Consider the following 20,288-nt stretch of genomic DNA (forward strand, 5'->3'; position numbering starts at 1 on the left):
ACTGAGATTATGGTTGAACAGAGAATCTACAGGAAACAGTATCATGCAAATCATTTCTTTAAACAGAGTTCAATAATTAGCCAAGAACTCTGAGAATACTTAGAATACTGAATTTCTGGGTAAGGCATTAGAAAAAAAAGTCATAAACTTTGTTATAACTAGTGGAGTTATGACTTTTGGCATTTATGCTTGCTAATTTGTAGTAGAGGACAGTCCTGCACAGCCCGGGAGTATGAGGTTATGTGGGAAGCTGAGAAACCTTGAGCTGTAATAGGTGCTGGAGGCAAAAGAAATAAAAATAAAAAAGTAGAACTGGTACACTCGGGCTTGTGCCTCATTTTTCAGGATATGCCTTTCCAAAGGGACTAGATGGATCATTTGGAATTTGAAAGTTAAAAATATATTGTCATTCCTCTACAATTTGTTTGGCTTATTTTTCCCACATCTGTCTCTCTAAGTAGGCAATAAGCTTTTTGTGGATAAAAGCAGTTATTTCACTTTGATTCCTGCCCCTGGAGTAGTATATAGCAGGCATTCAAGTGGTAACTAAATGAGTGAATAAATGATTCAGAGAAGATTGACCAAATGACATGAACCTAGAAGACCAGATATAGAGGCTCCTTACCCATTGATTCAAGTCAACTTATTCCGGCAAGTCAGCATTATTGGGGTTCTAGTTTCCCAGGTTCCCATGGGTCTTTTCTTGAAAGTACCAAGGTCCTCTCTCTGTTCAGGGGTGGCTTTGCTGGTGTGGCTACAGGTTGTAATTTACCATTATGGAAATGGTGCAGTCTGGACTGAACCCAGCTGCGATTAGTCAGGATTTCAGCCAAAATTTAATGGCAAAAGTAGTACTACTGTCAGTGCTAAATTTTTTCCATAGGCAGATTATTCACACTGCATAACAATTCAAGTTAACGACCACCTTGGAACTGAGAAGTTCCAGTAGAGGGTCACTTCCCTTGAAAATGTTACCATTTCACAGCACAAGAGTCCTGGCCTGACTCCCTGGCTGAGATGCCCCACCCAGAATCCCCACCCATAATGCCTGCCTTTCAAACCTCCTGCTTCCCAGGGGGATTTGAAACAGACAAAGCAGAAAGAACCCATTTAGTTCACACATTTCTAGCAGCACCACTTGGTAGGCTCAGAGAATTAACTTTAAAAGCATCAAGGCACTTATTTACTTAACAGATGTTTCTCAAGATGCTAGTGGCCATCCAGCATGTGGATAGGCATGGTGGTTCTCGGAATGAAAGAGACCGACTTAGTGCCTGCCCTCAAGGAGTTTGTGCTCTAATGAGGAAGATACAGCAAACAGCTGTTGAAGGATGACAGGTGCTCAGAAAAGGCAAATAAAGGGTGTTAGAGGCTGTAAAATGGGGCACTAACCCAGTTTGAGGGGCAGGGAAGAACATGTTGGAATTGGCTGGGAGAAGGTTGGGGAAGGAAACTGTTCCAGATAGAAGGAACCACTTGCAAAAAACCCCTCAGGCAGGAGAGCCAGTCCCATTTGAAGAACTACAAAAGGCTAGTATGGCTGAAAAATGAACGGGAATGAGAAGTATCTCAAATGTGGCTAAAGAAGTAGGCCGTGAGGCTGTCGAGGAGACAGAGAGCCAGTCAGCAAGGATTGTGGACTTTATATCAAGAGCAGCGCACAATCCTTCAAAGGATTGTAGGTTGAGGAGTGACCTGATAAGATTTATTTGTTTTTAACAGCCACTCATTTTTCTCCATGGTTCCCCAACATCTCCAGCAATCCCTCCAGTATGGTCATGGGGGACTATCCAAGGTGCTTTAAGCTTTGTTACTTTGAATCCTCTCCATTGTCAGGCAGCATGCAGCGTAGCCCATGCTTCAATCAAGTTTCCAAAGTGAAGCATCAGCTTCTCAAGTTTAATTGAAAAGAAGAGGCGGGGGGTGGTGGGGTGTCCATGTACATCCCCTCTGTCTCTCCTGGCCCATGCTGGTGTATGACATACCCTCCAACACAACTTCATCCATCATGCAGCTCATCAGAGCAGAGCCATTTCGGGGGCCAGAGGAAAGGAGAAAGAAAGGGATACAACATGAAAGTAGTTCCACTCTCCAAAGTTTCCCTTTTTACACCCATTCCCAACTACAAGAAAAATTTTGTGTGTGTGTGTGTTTTGTTTTTGCTTTTTTCGTTTCACAAGATAGAAACACATTGCGTATTTAGGTTTGCAGAGTTTAGAACCAACAAAGTGGGAGGACTGTAGAAAATTATTTATATTGCTAATCTATTTATATATATGTGTGTGTGTGTCCATTTGCATACATTTAATAGGTGCCCCATTTCATAAGATATAATAATGGAGAACCAACTAAGCAGCATGTTATGTGAGCGACTTTTCAAGTTCTGTACATGATATCCCAGCTTCATTGCTAGGCAATGGAGTGCATAATGGTAGAATGGATTCTTCCATTAGGAAATTAACCATCCACAAAAGACACTGAATATGTGCACAAATGTTTATGATAATGAGAAAGAATGTGAACACTACAACATGGAAGGAAAATGAAATGCTTTAGGAGCTTACAGCAAACTGCTAATCATTCCACAGGATCTGTTGTCTACTAATTCCAAAGTAGTTGCATTTTAGCAGAAAGCATGGCCTCCCAGCCTCCCCTGCAGTGCAGTGTGGTCCTGGGACTAAATTCTGGCCAGTGTCATATGAGCATAAATAACATGTGCCACTTCTAGCTCAGGATCTTAAAAAGAAAACGTATTAACTCACCTAGTCCTTTTCCTCTTCACTATGTCTGGGCAATAATGAGAAGTGGGACAAATGCTTTGATTTCAAAGATAAAAACATGACAAGACAGTCCTACCACTCCTGGACTGTTACAAGGGAGAGAAATAGGCTTCTTTTTTATTTAAGCAATGGAGGTGGGGCGGGGGGGGATAGGGAAGCAGCTTTGCCTATAGCAACTAATGAATAGCTCAAAGGAGAGTGTTCCTTTAGATTGGGAGATCAGTAACCAGCTCAAATGCCTCCTCATCTATCGACCTCTGTTCTCTGATTTCGTTCCAATTCCATTTAACAAGTGGTCAATAAATGTTACTTATTATTAACTGTTACCCTCCAATTGTACATATCTATCTGCTTCCCACTCTCCAGACTCCATGCCTTGCCTCAGTCTATTTCTTTTGCCTGCAAAGGAAATCTTCCCCCGAGTTTTGTCAAATTTCCGTCCAAATTCAATACTCACTATAAATTTGTTCTCTCTAAGCTATTCATTGGATTTAGAAAAACCTAATCTATGAGAGTGCTAAATAAACGAAATCTAGCATCTTCAGATTATAGTGATTTCTACTTCTATAAATTGCCTTTGGTAGACTTGCTATATTAATCTAGGTTCTCCAGGGAAACAAAACCAACAGGAGATACGTATATGAGCGTACTTCATAAAGCTTATGGAAGAGTTCACGTTATCTTTTAATTTCATTTTTCCATGAAGTTTTTGAAGTGCCCTAGAGAGAGAGAGAGAGAGAGAGAGAGAGAGAGAGTGTGTGTGTGTGTGTGTGTGTGTGTGTGAAGATTTATTTTAATAAATTGGCTTACATGATTATGGAGGCTGAGAAGTCTCAAGATCTGCAACCAGCAAGCTGGAGACCCAGGAGAACTCAATTCAAAAGTCAGCAGTGGAGAGGAATGGGTAAAGGGGCATGAAAATCAAGTACAATGTATTTTGAGAAGTAAAATAAAATAAAATGAAATTTAAAATAACAAACAAACAAAATAACAAAAGTCAGCAGGCTGAATACTCAAAGAGAGGTGATGTTTAGTTGGAGTCTGAAGGCCAGAAAGGATGAATGTCTTAGCTCTGAGCAGTCAGGCAGAAGGAGTTCACTCTTGCTTTTGGGAGGGTCAGCTTTTTTGTTCTATTCAGGCTTTCAAAGGATTGGATGAGGGCTCCCCCCAATAGGGAGGGCAGTGTACTACTCAGTCTGCTAATTTCAATGTTAATCTCATTCCAAAACACCCCTATAGTACGCCCAGGATAACGTTTGACCAAATATCTGGATACCCCATGGCCTAGTCAAGATGACACATAAATTCACCATTATACTTGCTGACAGCCTAGTGTTCTTACGTAAGAAAAAAGATTTAACATCACGAAGCTCCTCCTGTATGCTGAGCACTAGACTGTATGATTTTCCTACAGCCTGGTCTTTGCTGAGGTAGGAAACAGTATCCCCAATGTACTGATGAAGAGCATGAGGTTCAGAGAAGCTAAATAACATGCCTGTGTTAACTCAGCTACTTAAGTGGTGGACTGGGAACTCAAGCTAGGCTCCTCTGATCTCAGATCCCGTGCTCTTCTCTCACTTGCTGCTCTGCTCTGGATCCTGATGCCTCATTTTAATAGTGAGCTCAGTTGTCAACATCTCATGATTTCCCACATACGTCCCTTTGTTCAGAGAGTATGTCTACTGGTCACACCCTTCTCCCTCCCCATAAGCCTATGCTGAAATCCTACCCAAGTTAAGTAACACGGCCAAGATGAGCCAGCCAGCCACCCCAACTCTCGTCCATCAGCAGGTCACATTGATGTACCTTCAAAACGTCCTCCAAATCTAGACACTTCTTTTCCTTCTCTGCTGCTGCCATCTCAGTCCACACCCTCCTTGTCGTCCACTGGACTACTTCAAAGGGCTTTGAACTGGTCTCCACCGTTGCACACTTACCACTATTTCTACATGCACCAGTAAGAGTGAGGTTTTCTAAAAATACAATCAGATCAGGTCACGACCTCACCTAAAAACCTCCATAACTTCCCATAACAATTAGGGTAAACTCCAAATTCCCTACCCTGAGTTACACAGCCCTACATGCTGTGGCTTTTGTGTCCCCTCCACCTCCACCCTCACCTTCCAAGCCTACTGATCTCTTTGTTCCATCAATGTGCCGAGCTGGTTCCTGTGTCAGTCATTGTACCAGTGTCCTCTCTGCCTGAAGTGCCCTTCTCTCTGATCCACACAAGCCTGAAGTCCTCAAATCATGCAAGTTATTGTTTACATGTCACCTCCTCTGAGAGGACTTGCAGAAGTAACCAGGGAGCAGGGGACTACTCATTCCCTATTTTATTAACCCATCTGCACAGCACATAGTACGCACGATTAAATGTATTTATGGTTTGTTTATTTATATAGACTACAAGAGAGTGCAGAATTTTGTCTTGTTTCTGATTATATATTCACTTTATAGAACACACATAAAATATTCTAAACTATCTGCTGAAGGAATGAATGAATCAGTGGGGGAGCAACAACCCCAAAGCCCCATGATATCAATTTGACCACTATGTAGAAAGATGGCTCCAAAATAAAGTTTACTCTTAAAGTCTTTCATTTCACCTCATTTTTACCAAAGAGTGAACACTGAGAACAAATGAGTTTTTAAAGCTAGAATTGCTTTATTTTCAGGTATTTTTTTTTTCTTGTTCCCTTTTTTTTGCTTTTCCATTCTGATTCAACACTTTTAGAGGACTTACACTGTCCATCTAAAAATCTACATGTCAGAATGCTATTATTGACTTAACTGGGGGAGGGGAGGAAAGCAGGAGGCAAATCTGCGCTAGAAGAGAAGACCTTTTCATGTGCAGGCTGGAATCTTGAAAGTTAAGAAAACCCAAATCCCTCCAGGGACTAATATGTGGGGTGGGAGGGAGAGGGACGCACACCAAATCCATTTTCTCTTATCTATTTTGCCCAATGCCTCTCTAGTGGTTTATAAACTTAGAAAAAGTCAATGGAAACCAGGCAGGACAAAAACAGTAGTTAGAGCTCAGTGCAGGACACACAGTAACGTTTGTTTTATGTCAAACAGCTTACAAGGGGCTGGATCTGTTTTTAAGTGGTCATGGATTCTGCTTACCAATGAATGCGGTGTTTCATTTTCCAAGGGAGAGTGAATACTATTCTTCATTAGGAGCCTATATTTCAGGCCTGGTATTGAATAATTACTGGACTGCTGAAAGCTTCCAAGTAGGAGTTCTCCCTCCACTACACAGCTTGGCTCGTGTTCCCATTTCAGCTACTTTAAGCTCTTGTAAACAGCATTCGTTTTCCATTACAAGCTAGGAAATGTGACTGCACAGCAATGGTGCTGAGTCCCTGGAGAGCGCCCGCCAGGGAGGCCATTTCCTCACATCTCATTTTAGTTTGTAACTTGATGGCGAGGTTGAGTAATCGCTGAAACTCCATGTCTTCCCATCCTATTCAGTTCCACTAACTTATAAAACAGCCAGTGACCCACTGGAGGACTAGCGGATCAACCAGATGTTTCCTGAGCAAAGACAGCGTGCATTTCCCCCGCACATCATCTTGTGAGAGGGAGACTTGGCAGGGCACTCACCCCGTCTGACATCATTGGGCGAGGTGGCCTGGGGGAGAATTTCAAAGCAGAGCAACTTGGCCAGGGAAGAGCTCAGCTGGCAGCTGCGTGCTGGGATTAACTGACCCAGATAACTAGGGAGAAGGAATTGGCAATTTAAGTGTATTTGTTCTCCAGCAGGAAGTAGACTGTCTCCCTTCCACTCCCTGCATTTCCACCGGCAATGGGAGACCTTCCTCACTGGCTCCATGTACACAACCAGGATCATTTCCACCATATTGCTCCACATCCCAACTCCTTGTCTTTCCTAACTTTTGCTTGAGGTTCAGGTGGGACGAATTCAATCAATTGTAATGAATAATAACAATAAATCAACTAATCCTTCTTCCATAAACAACATAGAGGAGTTCAAATCCTAAAAAATATCTATGATTTTGAATCATTTCCTTATAGACCACCAGTTTGTCAGATATGGAGTGTTAAGAACCAGTAAACAAAATTTTTTGATATAGAGAACAAATGACATGGAACTGTCAGCTTCTCCATATAAAGGTCATTCAAGATAAAACAAACAAATAAATACGCAAATAGAATGTACCATTTACCATCACTATGATTTTACAAAAGAAAGATTAGTTTCACTCCTGCTCCAACCCATCCAAGGGATTTCCTTCACATTCATAATCAAATCCAAACTACTGGGACCCTAAAAATTTCCATATGACCTAGGATCTGGCCCCTGGGTATTTTCCCAAACTCTATCTCCTCCTTTTCTTATTCCTCTCCAGCCTTCTCTCCGTTCCTCAAACATGCCCTAGCCTTCACACTTGCTGTTCCCACCATCTGGAATGCTCTTCCCCTGGAGCTGCATATGGCGCACTGCCTATGGTGGGCAGCTTCTTCATGGCTCCCAATGATCCGCATCTCCTGGTATTCTCTCCCGTGTAATCCTTTTCTCTGTGTGTGGGCTGGACCTAGTGAGTTGCTGCTAAAGAAGAGAATACAGCAAAAGTAATGATGTCTCCTTCAAGATTAGGTTAAAGACTGACTTGCATTCTTGCTCACTTTCTCTATCTGGTTCTTCTCACTGGCTTGCTCTGATGAAGCAAATTGCCATTTGTGAGCTCCCTTATAGAAAGGAAACACAACAGGGAGCCAGCCAGGAGCTGAGACCCTCAGTCCAACAGCCTGGGAGGAAATGAGTCCTGCAAACAACCTCCTGAGTGAGATCAGAAGCAGCTCCTCAGTAGAGCTTTCCAGGGACTGCAGCCTCAGAGGACACCTGGGTTGCTGCCTTGTAAGAGATGCTGAGCCAGAGGACACAGCTAAGCCACGCCCAGTTTCCAGACACATCTAAACTATGAAACAATAAATATTGTTCTAAGTCCATAGTTCCTGGGGCGACTCGTTATGTAGTGACAGATAACCAATACAATGCTTCGCTTTATTTAGGTCTATGCTCAAATGTCTTCCTCTCAAGTAGTCTCTCTCCTCCAAAACAAAACAAAATTGATCATTATTCTCTATCCCCTTACCCATCTTTATGTGTCTTCATAGAAATAATCACTACCTACATTTATATCATATATTTATTTAGTAGCTGTCTTCCCTCTGAGAGTGAAAGCGGAATGAATAACGTATCTGTTCGTTTGTTGGTGAACAGGATGAATGTGTATTTGTCCTTATGATGCTTAAGTTTATTTGAAAAATACTTATTGCAGGGCTGCTATACACCAGGCTCAGTGATCATAGGTCATTTGTTCCTGCTTCCTTGGTATCTGAGCCTATTAATTTAAATCTGTTGGCTCGGCTGTTTTTTTGGTTTTTGATTTTTTTTAACTAAGCTGCTCTGTTTTGATAATGCACCTTTCTATATCTTTAACTGAGTATTAATTAAAATACCCTATAGGATAGAGTCAAGATAGACCTCCTCATATATATTCTACTGAAGTCTATTGTTGAATGAACATAATTATTTGAAAAGTTCTTACTTTAAGCTGTGCTGAAGTCTACCTTCCTGCTACTTTCATCTTTTGGCTTTAGTTTTATTCTCAGAAATAATATAGAGTATATTATTTATATATTTTTATATATTTATATTATATATGTGTGTGTGTGTATCTGTTTGTGTTGTGTGTATGTGTGTGTGTGTGTGTGTGTGTGTGTGTGTGTGTGTGTGTGTGTGTGTGTGTGTGTGTTTATTCCTTTCCCCAAGTCCTATTCTAATTGCTCTATTGACTTTATTTCTTTGGGTATAAGTTCTGCTTGTTGAATTTATTGTTTCTTTTTTATGCTATAGACTTTTCTCGGATGCTTGGTGTTTTTTCATTTTGTGCTCATCTTTGTAGTTAAGATTGCAAGTCTCACTTTCTGCTTATTTGAGAGTAGGTGTGAGAGCTATTGCTGTGGCTAATTTATCTCACCCAGTTTCCAACGGGAGCAGTAGGTTCCATGGGCGCCATCAACCGGGCCTCCAGGGGTGGTCTCCCGCATCACCAGCACCTAGGGATTGCCCTATCTCTGTGTCTCAAGCTCCCACATTCACTGTTCTCAGGTGATGTGTGTGCACGTGTGTTTGTACATACACACATGTTGTGTGCCTCTGAGTGTGGTAGACAGTGGTTAATCAGCCTGACTACCCTCCTGTGCTCACTAGAGATACCGGAGGTGAACATTGATCATCTGATCTTTGGTCCCATCTGTCACAGCTGCACTCTCCCGCGAGTGTCCTGACCTACAGCTGTCTCTGCAGTTTTATCTCATTCATTTTCTCTGTGTTTCTGGACCACAAAGTGTAACAACTCTTATGTTCCAACCCTTATATTTTAATTCTTTTGTATGTACAAAGAGTCTTCAAAAAGCTCATGGAAAGATTCATATTATCTTTTAATTCCTTTTTTTCATGAACTTTTTGAAGCACCCTTGTATTTATACGTGTTGTCATATTTTTATATGTTAATTTTGCAAAATATGAATATATGTTTATATTTTACATATAATCACAAGTCAACTAATCTACCATCTTGAAGCCATTACCTCTGATTCATTTTCTATTTATCAGCCCTTCAATTATTTGAAAATTATCAAATTGTCTCTTGTTCTCTCCTGTTTAGTCTAAATATCCCCAGTTCCTTTAATGATTCTAATCTATAATAATTTTCTGATCTCTTATCGCCTAAATATCTTCCTCTATTCCTCTAGACATCTAGTGTTTATTCCATAGCACTGTTATATAATATGGCCTTGGAAGTGAAAGGAATACTCAGAGTACAATGGGACTATCACTTTTCATAATTGCTATATTTTTTTCCTGTTAATGCTAAGTCTAGTTTATCTTTTTAAACCACATATTTATACTACTAGCTCATAATAACCTATTTTCTTTTCACCTCTTTTCCAAATTTTAAACAGATAAACTCTGCCAAGCAACAGCTCCCCCGTTCTCTCCTTGTATAATTGATCACTAACCAAAATGAAGGACTTCAAACTAATCCTAGTTTTTACCGTGTTAGTTTTAACTCCACGCCCTTTTGTAGTGTGTGTCGGGATATACAGAAAGACTAGCTTCAATTTATTCTTGTCTTTACCAAACTGACAGTCCTCTGATATATTGTGATTCCTTCTATCTATGGAACACTATCTCCTTTATAATTAATTTATCAGAGAGCATACTACATTAGCTTCTTTAGCTGAACCCCATTTTTACTCACTGGGATTATATTTTCTATTTATTCAACAAAGTTTTACCAAGGGTAAATTCTGTGCCAGGAACCCAGCTGGGCAGTGACTATATAGAGATAAACGAACAAACATCATCCTTGATTTCATGGAACTTATGGTCTAGTGTGTACATTTTTATCATTATATATAGAGTTATTATACTTATAATTGCTAGTGATTATATAGTCAAAATTTTACTTGTGTGTAAAAAAGTGCCAATCTTGATAAAGCAAATATAGCAAGATGTTTATTGTTGCATCTAGGTGGGGTATATGGGGGTTCACTGTATAATTTTTTCAACTTTTCTGTATATTTGAAAATTTTCATAATAAAATGTTGGAGGGAAATTTGCCTATCTTTTGTGAGCTATATTTCTTTTAGTCTTCAGCCATGGAATCGTACACACCCCTATATCTCTCTTCTAAACTCTTTGGTGTGCTTTACTTGCTTGTTATGAACTTCGGGATACCACAGCCTCTTTCTCCCAGGGGTTCCTGGGAGAAATTGTCACGTCATACAATACTGGCATTGGAGATGTTCTAAGACTCAAACTCTAAGTCTACCACATACTGGCTCTGTGCCCCCAGAGAAGTCACTTAATGTCTGCATCTCGATATTTCTCAACCCTGGAATGGGAATAATCCTTTTCCTATCCAGGTTGCTGTGAAAACTAAGTAAAATTATGTACTTAATTGCTTAGCATATTTACAATGCCTCCTGCTCCACATCCACCACTTTATCCACCTACCTACCTAGCATATGACTATTATTTCCTTTCTTACAAATCTGAACTAAGTGGTTAATACCAATTTGTATTTTTTTCCCTTTACCTTTTGAAAAATAAAATGTTTAGAAACTAAAATCTGTAATGTATGACTGAATGTGTTTGTTTAGTAAATATGGTTTCAGAAGATATTAATTTATCTACCACCTGTAAGTTTCTTTTTTGTTCAGGTATGGGATCTGTGTTAAGGAAGTACCATTCATCTCTGGACCAGGGGGTCTGCTAAGCTGTAAGTGCTTTATTGCAAATTCCTGTCTTGATTTAGTAGGTTTGTATTATTGTCTGTGTGTCCTGATTGCTCTATCTGCAATGCTGTGTTCCCCCTTCTGTTCCTGCAGAAATCCTGTGCATCCTTTGAAAACAGGTGCAATTCTATATCCTCCTGTGAAGGCTTCCTGAATCCCTTCCTTCAGCTTCCCACTGCATCGTGTCATACATATATCAAAATATGTTACATAGATTACTAGTAGATGATAGGCACCATATGGCCAGAGGAAAAAACCTCTCCGTTCTTTCTACAAGACTGGGAACAGATAGTGACACTTGCTGGAGATTCATGGAGGCCTAAGTGGATGAATGACTAGAGTTCACCATCCCTGGGCCTCAGTTTCCCCCTCTCTGAAATGTGATAGATCACCTAGTGACTTCAAAAGCCTCTTTGAGCAAAGACATTCTATGATTCACAGTCTTTGTATTATGTTACTCGTTTACATGCAGTACTCATTTTTTTATTTCAAGTATTTGTCTTAATGCCAGAGCTTTCTGTAAGGTTCTTCATTTTTAAGCAACCGGGATTTGGATGTTTTTATACCCCCTATCTCTGACTCTTTGCTCTTAATTGCTCTGCACTGAGCGTATGGCTGCATTGACGTAAGCAGTTCCTCAACATATTCCCCAAGCCAAACAAACAAAAATGCATCTCCCCACCCCCTTCCCAACCCTCATGCCCTTCATCTCCCAGATTACCTTGCTTAGAACATTATTCCCTCTGTCCTAACTCTCTGAAGGAAGTCACATAGATTCATGTATGCTGGATTCTGCTGAGTCTCTGGATAAGTATTAAAATGATGCTAGTTCTCTGAGTCTCTGACTCTTCTATACTCTAGCATCTGTTGAGTTTGAGATGTTTGGAAGACATTTAAATACTAACCTTTTGTAATCTTGTGAGCTTCCACTGATTATTCTGGAAAATGAGCAACACCTAGGTAGGATAAGGAGGCATGTCAGGGAGGTGCAAGCCTCCTAATTTAACCTCCTCTCCTCAACCTTTAAGTTCCAACCATGCTGAACACACTTAATTTTCTCAATTTTCTGTATTCTCACTCATCCCTTTTCCTCTACTTGACACACTCTTCAAATCTTCTATCTTCTTTGTCTGATAAAGCTTATTCCTCCTCTGGAGCTCAATTGAGAATCGCTTCCTAAAGAAAGAGTTCCCTGATTCTTCTATTATAACTCTTCCTATGCTGTTTGGCAACTGTCTGATTATTTGTGTTGTTTCTTCACTTATTTGATGCCATCTTTATTGTTCATTGTAGCCTGGAACTTAGCACAGTTCCTGACACATAGTTGCTCAACCTATATCTATTAAATGAATTAATAAAGGTGGTAGTCTCTGCTCTCCAGTGGATTAAAATGTTACAGCATGCACACAAATGACCAGTATATTAATGCCTCTCATCTTACAATTCTCAAGATCCCATTGAGATAGCATTGTTTCTCTCATTTTGCAGAAAGGAAAATATAGCCTTAGAAGTTATATCATTTCTCAAGGTTATTCTACAGCTAGAAGGTAGCAGATCTGGATTTGAACTGCAGACTTCTCATTACAAATTAAGCGTTCTCCCCATAATATTGCAACAATATGCAGCAATAAGCAAAATTGGAACAAAAGTCTACTGCATTGCAGAAATGGGAGAGTTCACTCCTACATAAGATGATATTTGAGCTTGGATCTGAAAGACAAATAAGCTTTTTTTAAAAAATATTTTTTTTCAGTTGCCCAAACAAAACCAAACTAAACCTTTATGAATTAATTATAAATTGAACCAATATAGCCATATTTAATGTAAGAAGTAAAAGTTCACCCCCTCTTGCTCTAATTTCATTTCTAGACATAAGCATCATAAACCATATGTGTGTACGTACACGTGATATGGTGGTTTTGTTCTATTTGTTTAAAATGGAATTGTACCATAAATATCATTCCGTTGCCCTTCCCCTCTGCCCCCCGCCCCCAGCTTTTTAGCTCAATACAGCTTGGCAACCTTTTAATATATTTATACTTGCTACGTGATTTTTTAACTGCTACATTTTATTCCTTTGTAGGAATCTTTCATAATTTGTTCAACCAGTCTCTTACTGTGGCATTTAGGTGATTTTCTATTTTCTGCTTTATAAGTAATTTTGTAATAATTCTTCTTGTGTGTACAAGGATACCTCGAAAAGTTCGTGGAAAGATTCATATTACTTTTTAATTCTATTTTTTCCATGAACTTTTTGAAGCACTCTTGTACATCTTTGAGTCCTCATTAAATATCTTCTTTCCAACAATTCCTAAAAATGGGATTTCTTATGTCCTGACTTATATGCAGTTTCAGTTGCAAAAGAAACTGACAGAAGTGCACAGAATATGAAAAAGTTGGAATTTGAGGGCAAAACCATGAAGGAACCTAAAAGCATAAGTCACATTCCTTTATTTTTCCCAAGAAGTTTCAGCATTTTGACCCTTTGTGTGAGCTATAATGACAAATTCCAGCTCCTGCCAAGAGACCAAAAGCTATTTGTCAGTTTGTCTTTTTAGCCTCACTCTTCGTCCTTTCAGTGATGAAGTCCCCAGAGGTTAAACACTCTCATTATTAATCTGACCACAAGAAGCCCAGAAAACCAATGTTTGTTGCCCTTTGGTTCTTTATTTTAATGACTCTTCACCACACACAAACCCCTTATTGTGCTATTCACAACTTTCCAGATGAAACCAAAGGCTTGATTCAACTATAGTCAAAGAAAACTAATTCTCCACAATTCTACACACATACATACACAAACTCTCTTCTTTCCACCAGTGACTAGAACTTAAAATTGAATGACCATGACATGACATGTTGCTAAAGAGCTATCCCCTGCCATCAGCTTTATTAAGGGCACGAATGTGCAGTCACATTTAATGGTGTTTATTTTGAAACATGCGATGTTTACCCTCCAAAGCCTATTATGCATCTCTCACCTTACAGTGAACAAAAGGACATTGTAACTTCACATAGCCTGGCTGCTTGCTTAAATGTAGGTCTGCACTCAAATGAGAAAAATACTTGAGTATCAGTCATCTTGGAATCCAAGGGACTTATTCATAGAGCATGTGGGGCTCTATTCATAAATGATTTATGTCTCTGCATAAAGGGGAGTGGGGGTTGTGTGTGTTGCCCAGAGAACCATCGTCTGCCTCTCCTGAGTAATTTATACAAGATCAATATTTATCAAGGTGAGCCAAGAATTGTGCCATAACTCTCTGAGAGCCAAATACCTCATTTACAGTTCCTTCACCCATGGACAGGAGCATGACAGATGGAAATGTTTGCATAAAAGCTACTTAAAGAGGTCCTCACTTGGTTCCCGTTACTTTAGATGCAATGTGATGCTTTGGCAGAATTGCAGGTTTCTGTCATGGATATAGCTCAATGACTAAAACATAGTAGATGTTCAAAAAAATGTATTTGTTGAATTAATGAATGAGGGGAAATAAGCAACTGTTCCCCAAAAGAAAAGAGGATGGCCCACTCTATTCTATTAGCATATATTAATTGAGCACCTGCTAGGCATTTTGCATTCTATAAGGATACCGTTTTACCTGAAATGATCTCCCAGACATATGTGTAAACATGTTAAAACATGCAAATGAAAAGTACTATATGCTCTATTAAAGGTTCAAAAATGTGTTCTGGCAATCCAAAGAGAAAGGAGTAACTACTCTGCCCAGAGAAGTCTGGGAAAGGATAAAAGTAGGAGTTAAACAGGCAGATAGTGAATGAGGAAGGGACTTTCAGGAAGAGGTAACAGCATGAACAAAGGAAAGGTGAAAGACCTTTAGACTGCAGGAATGGGATACATGTGTGGCCGTGAGATATTAGAGGACTTGTGTGTGTCAGTAATGGTAAATAAACCTAAAAATTTTAATTAGAACTGGATTGTGAAAGGCCTGATAAACTCAACCAGTGAGCTTTTATTTTGTAAACAAGAGGAGACTCTCATAGATGTTTAAACATGGAAGTGACATGGTCAGATTTCCTTTAGGGGTATATCTTTGGTGGCACAATCTGTGCTATCTGTGTGCCGTCTGGTAGAGAAGGATAGAGAGGAGAAGACAAGTGAGTTTAACTTTGCTTGTCAACTCTAGTAGGGTCTCTATGGAGTGCTGTTTTGAGAAGGATTTTAAAACCGCATCTGAACTCATCAGGAAAGTGTCCGATAATAAAGGAGTGAGGCCTGTCCTGAGAGTAAAATGAGAAAGAGGCAGCAGGAATAAGCTAAGCATTTGCTTTCCCTGTGTTTGCAGGGTGAGAAATCCTTTGTCTTAAATTAGGGCAACCTCAATGTATGAGTGGGAGATAATGAGTATATACATATATACAATGACAGATCTTTCTGTCTATATACAAACACAACAGATTGTACATACATATATATATATAAAATCACAGATCTATATATATGACAGATTATATATATAATCTCTTGCATATATATGACTTGATGAATTATGTGAGGTTTAACATTGAAGAGGATGACTTTCTGAAGTTTGTAGTTTAGGATAGAATCCTGAAAAAAGCAATCATAATTAATTAAGACAGAAAAAAGAAGTAGAAAAGTCAGTTGATACTAGTAAAGAGAAAGGGGAAAAAAGATAATAATTTCAGTATTGGGCATTCTAAGTTCTAGAAGCATGGAGAGAAGTATTCCATGAAGTGTTTGAAGCCCATAGGAATGTTCCAGGATAGAGATATAAATTTACTTGGGATTTATCAGAATATATGCAACACTTCATGCAATGCAGGAGTAATATTGCTCAGGAAGAAATCCTGAGGAACACCAACATTCAAATAATAAACAGAAAAAAAAGGAAGATAAATGGGGATGATTTAAAACATCCAAAAAGAATATTTCCAATTTGAGAAAAATATGAAATTGGCCCTCTGCCTTTCATTATCACATACACAAAAAAGCTAGAGAGATTTCCACTTCTGACTACAATAGACTAGCTTGTATCAGACCAAGCATCTTGCAGAGAATTACTGAAAAAGATAGATTAAATTTTTAAGAATCTGTTTAAAAGCACGTAGTTTTACAAAGCGATGACTTAAAAAGATAAAAAATCCATGGAGAAGCGCAGAGAGGTGAGACTGATAGTAAAGCTTTATATTTCTTCTCGGGGCTTTTGCCAATTTATTCATCAAGGCAAAGAGGTTGAGAAGCTAAGCAGAGCTTAGACAATCTTAAGGGGTAGTTAAGCAAAACATGGAATTTAGAAATTGACAAGATTAGATGCCTGGTAAATACCACAGGGTTTTAGTTGGTGCTAGGGACATAATTAGGGTGAGACAAATGAGACATATATGGTGCAAAATTTTAGGAGGCACTCCCTCATTAAATTCTGGGTCCTAGATGTATCACTTGCCTCACCTTGGTCCTGACTCTTATTGGGACACTTGAAGCATTATCTACAAGTAACAAAGAAAAACTGGAAATATTTTATCCCTCACAAAGACCAGTTCTAAAATCAATGGATCCAAAATTTTATTGTGACATGCCCCTATTATAACTAGCTTATTGAAGCAAAATCGAATCCTCTCTAGAGGAAGAAAATATCCAGAAACTCAAATTATTGCTACATATTTTTTTTTTCTGAAATGACAAACTTTCAATAAAAGCTTACCAGGCATGCAAGGATATAAAATCTAATGATTAAAAAACAAGAATAAATCAGATGAGAGTACCAACCTAGTAGGAGATTCAGATATTGAATTTATAAGACATATATCTTTTAAAAACAGAGATTTGAATGACCAAAAGATTAGATGAGAAGGTGGAAAATTTTAGCCAAAAGCTAGAATATATTAAAAAATCAAATAAAATCATAAAACTGAAAAAAATAAAGCTGGAATTAAAAACTCAATATATGAACATAACAACAGATTAAATACAGGTAAAGGGAAAAATAATGAATGTGAAAATATGTCAGTTGGATATATACAGATAGAATCAGGGAGAGAAAAGAAGAAAGAAAAATATGTAAAAGAGTCTACAAGATATGTGGGGTAAGTTGAAAAGTTCTAAAATATATTTAACTGAAATCCTATAAGAGCAAGAAGGGATAATAAGGCAGAATCAATATTTGAAGAGACAGTGACTGAAAACCTTCTAAATTTGCTGAAGGACATCAAGCTACAAATTCAAGAACTGTTACAAACTCCAAGCAGAAAAAAATAAAAACAAAACACAAAGAAGCCCATATTAACATCCATCACATTATTAACTCAGGGAATGAAGATAATATTAAAAGCAGTCAAAAGAAAACAAGATACTTTCACTTGAAAGAAATAACCCAAGACTTACAGCTAATTTCTCATGAAAAATTATAGGAGCCAGAAGGTAACTGAATGACATTTTAGAACATCAAAAGAATAAAAAACTGCCAGCCTAGAATTCTATACTCAGAAAAAATATACTTCAAAAATGTTGGCATAATAAAAACATTAAAAAAATCAAAACAACACAAACAGGGAATTAATTATCAGCAAACTCATGGTAGACAGAATACTTTAAGGAGATCCTTGAGTAGAAGAAAAATAATTGCATACAAAAAAAGGAAAATGCAGAAAGTAATGAAGAATAACAAATATTAAATTTGCGTTTAAATCTACATAAACATTGACTGTATAAACACCAATAATAATGTTATGTGAGGTTTAAATATCTGTATAATTAAAATAAATGAAAACTCAAGCACAAAAGACATCAGGAGGTAGTTTTAATTTTCCTGTGTTGTCCTGGAAGTAATAAATATTTATGTTTATATTAGACTTTAATAAGTCAAGTATTCACATTTGAATCTCAAAGACATACATTAAAGAATTTGCAACGGTATGTATAATTAATAAGCTAATAGAGGGGGAAATGGAATAATAAAAAATAATGGATTAAAATAAATGAGGCTACAGAAGAGAGAAAAGAAAATAGAAATTGATTTAACTCCAAATACATCAGTAATCACCTAAATTGAAAATGGATTAAATATTCAAACTAACAGACAAAGATTTTCAAATGAAAAAAGAAACACAACTATATGCTGCTTACAAGAGATATAATTTAAATGCAGAAAGGTTGGGTTGGAAATTAAAGCCCAATTTAAAAAGATGGCACAGCTATAGTAATATCATAAAAAATAGATTTTAAAGCAAAATCATTAACAGAGATTTTAAAAAAGCATTTCATAGTGATAAAGGGGTCAAGCCACCTGGAAGATAGAAAGTACAATCATAAATTTGTGTGTGCTCAATAATATCAGTTCAAAATTTATAAAGTAAAAATTGATAGAAATAGAAGGAGAAATAGACAAATCCAGAAATATTTTAGGGGAATTTAACATACCTCTGTCGGGAGGTGAAAAACAGACCAATTTAGTAGGAATATAGATCTGCACAATACAGTTAAGAAATGTGCATCCTTTTAGCACCATATTTGACTCTCTTCACATTGCTGAAAATAACTCCTCATATTTTACCTATTAAGTTTTCTGGAAGAGATTTGGTTTTGTTTAATTTTACTTTGAAGGTAGCATATGAGAACTCCGTATGCTAGTGTTTGTTTGTTTTCTTCTTGTGCGTGCATGTGTGTGTGCCTATGTGTCTGTGTCTGCGTGTTTGTCTGAATCTATGATTTTAAGGAAATCTCTTTGGTCCCCTTTTGGGGGAGAGTGATACACCCTGAGGAATAAAAACATTTTTATTCTCCTCTGAGTGAGGGAAAACAGTCTATTATATGTCTAGGGGATGGGTTCTCCTCACATTCCCAGAAGGAGAAATAAGTTGCCAAGTGCCTGAACGTTTTCCCAAAGGGCCATCAAGTTCATTAAAATGGACTTCTATGTCCTGTTATTAGAAAACAGAAGCATAATAAGAGCTTTTGCATTCAGAAAGGCAAGCAAAGAAAGAAGAAAGAGAGGGGACTTAGACGCAAAGATCTGGACATTTGGGTGCCATATTTGTGTGATTCCCTAAGGAGAGTGCCAGAGCTAGTAAACTAGGAGAAGGACCTCATGACAATGGTGTGATGGAGCTGCTTTGTTTCACTGGCTCACAAGAGCCTTTTGTGTGCATCTCCTCCCAACTTCAAGTTCAGTAACATCACATCGGTAGCTTAAATTCATCTGCAGTGGGAGTACTTGCACCACGGAAATTGGCAAATGCTACAAATCAGGACAGCTTCTAGGGGGTGTTGGTGGTTAAACATTTACTGCTGTCTGAGAACTACCATCTAAATGCCCAGGAACTATACAGGACCAGGAAAAGAACTCCAGCCCCATGGTCATATGACTATTTGCCAGGGTAGGTTGCCTATTGGAGACATAATAGATTGGTGAACTTGGCGGCACCAAGGCATCTCAGCCACTATTTATTCAGTCATCATGTAACTGGGAGCATCATTCTACTTGTGCCCAGAGAAGTCCTCCATCAATTATCCTGTTCTACAAAAGGTAGGAAACAACACCCTCCCCTATGCAGATGACTCTCCTCAATACCTGAGAATTCTCTCATGTTCCAAGTGAACTTCTGTGCACCTAATGAGGGAAGAGAGTGTTGAGGGAGAAAGTCTCCAATTTAAACCTTGGGACTGGACAGAGACAGATTAATACACTTTGAGTTTTGGATTTGAGTGTAGACATCCCTATTCCAGGGTTTGCGTAAGCATGTGTATAAGATTGTCCCTTCCATTTCATATATTTTAAGGAACAGAATAATGTTATGAGCCTCATCATGAAAAGGAAATTTTTGAAAGAGACAGGGACTCCCCAAGTGATCCCTGAGAAGAATGGACCTTTCATATTCCTAAAAGTCCCACACAGGCCAGGGATGGATGCTGCTTTGTCAATGACTCAGGAGATGTCTGATGCACTTTTCCCTGTATCAAAAATGAAATACATGTATATGAAAACTTAAAGCATAGAGTGGCTATTAGGAGAACAGTGATTGTGGTGGTGTCAGTCTCTTCCTTATTTCCAGAATTCTCCTTTGATGCAAGAGTTAGGCCATAATGGAGTCTACTAAAATGGGCTGTTAATGATAGTCTAATCCTTAGGGCAATAAAATCACATTGAAGTGTTATGGTGATTTTTTATCATACCATGGCTGCTACTTGGAAACCAC

The sequence above is a fragment of the Cynocephalus volans genome, chromosome 10 (assembly GCF_027409185.1).
Source record: "Cynocephalus volans isolate mCynVol1 chromosome 10, mCynVol1.pri, whole genome shotgun sequence".
In the NCBI taxonomy this organism is placed as follows: domain Eukaryota; kingdom Metazoa; phylum Chordata; class Mammalia; order Dermoptera; family Cynocephalidae; genus Cynocephalus; species Cynocephalus volans.